This window comes from Enhydra lutris, unplaced genomic scaffold (assembly GCF_002288905.1).
Source record: "Enhydra lutris kenyoni isolate GAN:26980312 unplaced genomic scaffold, ASM228890v2 scaffoldscaffold12, whole genome shotgun sequence".
Classification (NCBI taxonomy): Eukaryota; Metazoa; Chordata; class Mammalia; order Carnivora; family Mustelidae; genus Enhydra; species Enhydra lutris.
Genome location: NW_019154096.1, coordinates 42,200,210 through 42,204,870, shown reverse-complemented (window position 1 = coordinate 42,204,870; position 4,661 = coordinate 42,200,210).

Here is a 4,661-nt window from a genome sequence, read left to right as displayed (position 1 = left end):
TAGGATTTTACGTAGGGACACCAGGAATCTGCATTTTAGATAAAATCTCCAGTTTTTCAGTTGGCAAACTATTTGAATTTAAAACATTTAAAACATTACTGGCCAATGCTCTTGGGGGCCATGGGCTACCAGACTGTGCCTTTTAGCTTGAGCTCTATTCTCAGCCATACGGGTGCCTCCCAAATTCTGGACAGCAGAGCCCACCACCCCTGCTCCTCTGTCCTCTGCTGGTGCCACAGTCTCCACTTCCAAGGTTCCACCTTTCTTTCTCTGCCAGGAAACTCAGTTCCTCAATCAAGGCCCAAAGCAAGCTCCCCCTCCCAGTGAGATCTCCCAGGGCTCTCTTGGCTCAGCACCCTGATTTGCTGCTCTTTAGAAACACGACAGTCATGCTGGGTCTGAGGTGGGAGGCAGGCAGGGGTCTGGCTGTCAAGGTGTACCTCTAGACCCCGAGTGCCCAGTTCATGTGCCCCTCGGCCTGGCTTGCTCATTGCTTCAGAGTTCAATGGTTGGCCTTTCAGGGAAGGACTTCAGTACAAGGTTGAAGGTTTGCTCTGATTCATTGTTTCCGGTGTGTAACTGACAAGATGACTTCAGGTGGTATTTTGAAAACATTATTTGTAAGAAATTCAGATTTATATATTTTATTTTAAAAGTAATAAGAAAAAAAGTATACCTTGTACATTAAAGCAGACATTTCAGATATGGCTCAGGATTGATTTCATTTTTTAAAAATATATGATTTAAAAAGCAAGTATATTTAAAGTAATAGCAGCCAGTACTGTAGTTGGTTGGAGATACAGCAAAAATCCACAGTCGTACACAAAGATCTGAAGCTTGAAAATGCTGTCTAAATAAAGAACATTTTTTTTTTTTTGTATTATTTGATACTACTCACCTCCCTTACAAACAAACCATTTGGCCCCAGAGTGGTAAGACAAAATCACACAAGAGAGGTATGGCCTCTTTCTCACCCTTGCCATCAGGAGAGGCTAGAGAATGCTTACCTATGAGTGCTCAGGTCCCCCTGTGGGGAACTTTGAGATCCCACCCCACCCCCTTGCCCATAGCTCTCTTATCCCAACCATGAGTCTTCTTTCTCCAACTTTTGGTGCAGGCCTGAAGGGGCACAGCCAGGAGACCGCTGTCTGCCTGCGCCCGCCCTCCCACTTCCCCTCTCTCACCTTTGACGCCCCACCCTGGGATTCACAAGTAGGTACTCTACCCTGGGAACTGGGAGTCCCAGGGAGAAAAACAAATCCTCAGAGCTGGGTGCTGTCACCGGTGGAACAGTTACACTAACTCTCAAGGTTGGTGTTGGGATTTACTAAGTGTGAAGCTGTCTGGCCCAGAGAAGGCTCTCAGAATGATAGGACTTCGGCTTACTTGCTCTGAATGGGTTACATTTTGTTCTCCCAGAGACAGAATTTACGGAATAGGCCCTCATATCTCAGCTTTGAAGACTAGAAGCCCGAAGTTCAGAGTGGTTGAAGGCCTTGACCAACATGGAAGAGCTGGCCAGGGGCAAAGGCACAACTCTCTAGACCAGCTTTTCCAGATTCTGGAACAACATGGGAGTGTGCAGAGGGATGTACGTCACTTTCATGGGAGCCTCTTGGAGGCATGTACCCAGGACTGGGGCTCAGCATCTGTCAGTCTAGCCATGGTTTCCTCAGCTAGATCCCAAATTGGCCTCGGGAGCCAGTTCCAAGAGCCTCATTTCCTTCTGGAGGGAAGAACCCTAGGGAAGCTGAGTCAGGGCTCCTGGATGCAGGGCTCCTGGATGCTCCTGGCAACTCCTCTGTTGCCGGGTCCTGGCCAGCTGTGGGGCACATACAGAGGCAAGCCTTACCATAGCTAATGTCCAAATCCAGCCAGCCAGATCTTCTGTCCAAAGACTCTCCCTTGTGGACACTCCTAAAATAGGGGTGGTATTTTCTGGGACATCCTGCAGGAGCATTGGATGAGCAGAGCTAATGTTTTAGGAAGAGTCAGACCCAAGGGCTCTGAGGGGTCAGGTCTGTGCTCTCACATACCCTCTCACTTCTGCACCCCATCACCAAAATCACTGCAGTCAGGTCCAGATTTATTCTGCTGTTCCTAACCCCACCCCACTCTTTCCTGTTACCCTTGCATGTGGATAGACTGATCTCAGCATAGGAGCTGCAGAAGTTTCTAGAATTGGGAGCGTGCACCCGCTTCTACCACAAACCCCTGGGTCATGGGAAGCGTGAACCCTTTAAGGATAAATAACATTCACACGTGTTACTCAGTGCTGTGCACCCCTCACTTCTTTCATCCTCCCACTACCTTTGAGGTGGGTTCAGTGTTCACACCATGCCCCAGATTTGGGAGCTAAGGTCACACAGTTGCTCTTTGGCAAAGCCAGGATTTAGATCATCTTAGCCTGGCTCTGGAGTAGGACTGTTCCTGGTAAAGGACGGAAGAGCAGGTTTGCCATATAAAATGCAGAAAACCCAGTTAAATTTAAATTTCAGATAAGCAACAAGTCTTTTTTTTTTTTTTTTTTTTTTTTTTTTGGTATATATGTTCCAACTATTGCATAGGACATACTTAAACTAAAAGAAATCATTCGTTGTTCATCTGAAATTCAAGTTTAACTAGGTGTCCAGGATTTTTACTTGCTGAGCCTGGTAACTCTACTCCATAGTGCACACCCTTCACAACACAAAGGAGCCCCTCTCTGTGGGTTTTCTCCCTGGGCCTCCAGGACATGTGGGCAGAGGGAGAGAAGGGTATTGGGAAGGCAAGTTCTAGAATCACGCACTTTCACAGTGAGGGGATTTCTTGAGTTTTATTACTACAGAGTTTTACTGTGGTGTGAAATGGTGCATTAAAGCGGTTTGGGAACGATGATCTCCACCGCCCACCCCCCTCACTTCTCTCTCTCCTTTCTGTCACAAGCATTTTAATGCTACCTTTGCTCCAACCCTGAGCTTCCAGAAAAAGTCTGGTCATGCCTAAGGTGAGAAGAGACAATCTTTCTCCCCACTATCCCCAGTCCTCTTCTTCTTCCTGCCCAGGCAGAAGCCCAGCGCCTGCACCCTTCCTCCTGTTTTAGGTGGAATGGGCTGGGGGTGGGGGGAGACAAGGAGCTGAGGAGCCTTGTCCCAAGAGGGAGCCTCACATGGGGGGTGCAGGATCCGGGGCCTCTGCAGATGAGGAAAGAGGTTAAGCACTGCTGTGGGTCATGGAGGAGGCTCTGGGCCTGCTGCCTGCACAGCTGGTCCCCTGGTCGGAGAAGCCAGGCTTCCAGGCTTGCTGGCCCTCCTCGTTCAGATGAGGGACTTGTACTTTTTTCTCCACCTTACCTCCCTGGGCTGGGAGTCTTATAGTTCTTGTGGCACAGATGCTCTGGATAAGACCGCACACGGAGGCTGCCCAGAGAGCCTTTCAAGGTGAAGTCCAAAGGCAGGCCCCACTGGCAGCAGGGCCCAGGGGAAGAAAGTGGGGAATGGACTCAGCTGTGGGGAAGGGCCCAGCACTTCTAAGGTGCCCATCCTCCCACCCCACAGCTCAGAAGCGGACTGGGAAGGTTGAAAGGCAGTTTTGTTTGGGGGATAATTTATCAAACAAAGAATTTGTAAATTAGGCGTTGTTGTTGTTGTTACTGTTTTTTAACAATGTAAATGCAGGACACCTACAAGAGTTTGGGCTTCATCCATGAAGTCTCATTGGCTCCCAGCTTCCTGAGGTCTTTCTCTTCTTAGGTTCCCAGAATGAAGTTTCTGTGTTTGCAGTCTGGTTGACTGATCATTGATGCTTTCTTTTTTTCTGTAGAGTGCACAAGTTTTGCCTCAACGCCCTAGGCTGGGCCACCAAGAGGTGCTGCACTTCCTTCATAAATCTGCAGTCCAACCTTCCATCCATTCATCTATCCTTCCCTCACCGACCCATCTATCCTTCCTCTACCGACATCCCCCACCCGTCTATTCACCCATCCACTTGCGAATCCATCCATCTATCTAGCAGCCGGCCACCCAGCCAGCCAAGCATCCGCCCCCCTACCCACCTGGCTCTCCCCTTCAATCACTCCCCATCCATCCTGTCCAGGTGCTCTAGCCCTGAGATATCTTTTCCGCCAGAAGCAGATGTGCCTCCTGTTTCCTGGGCCACAGGGGAGGAATAATCAAGCATCAAGGGCCCCAAATCTAGAGATCACAGAGCAAGCCCTCACCTTGATACAGCTTGAAACCTTTGCCTTCCCCTTGTTGAAGGAATGACCTCTCTGAAAGGCAGGGAGGGCGTCCTGGGGAATGCCCACCCAGGAAGGAGCCGAGAGCAACATTCGAACACTCCTGGCTTCCCCCCCTCTCATCGTTCCTTTCATAACTTTCTCCCATGAGTTATTTAAAAAAAAAAAAAAAGAAAAAGAAAGAAAAAATAGCAAAGAAACAAACCTTTATTTCTGTTTACTCCTCTGTATTTAATGACCAGTTGTTAACATGACTAAAACCATCTGAAGATTTTTGCCAAATGGAAAAATCTCCCTACAGGGGCAATAAAACAAATATTCAGGGTAGAGAGGGCCGGTCATAAAAGGCATTACCCGGTTGTAAACAGAGACGGGTGGCGGTGATGTATGGCCCCTGCCTCCCCAGCTTTCAACAAAGCAGCCGAGATTCCAGGAGTGGCTTTGA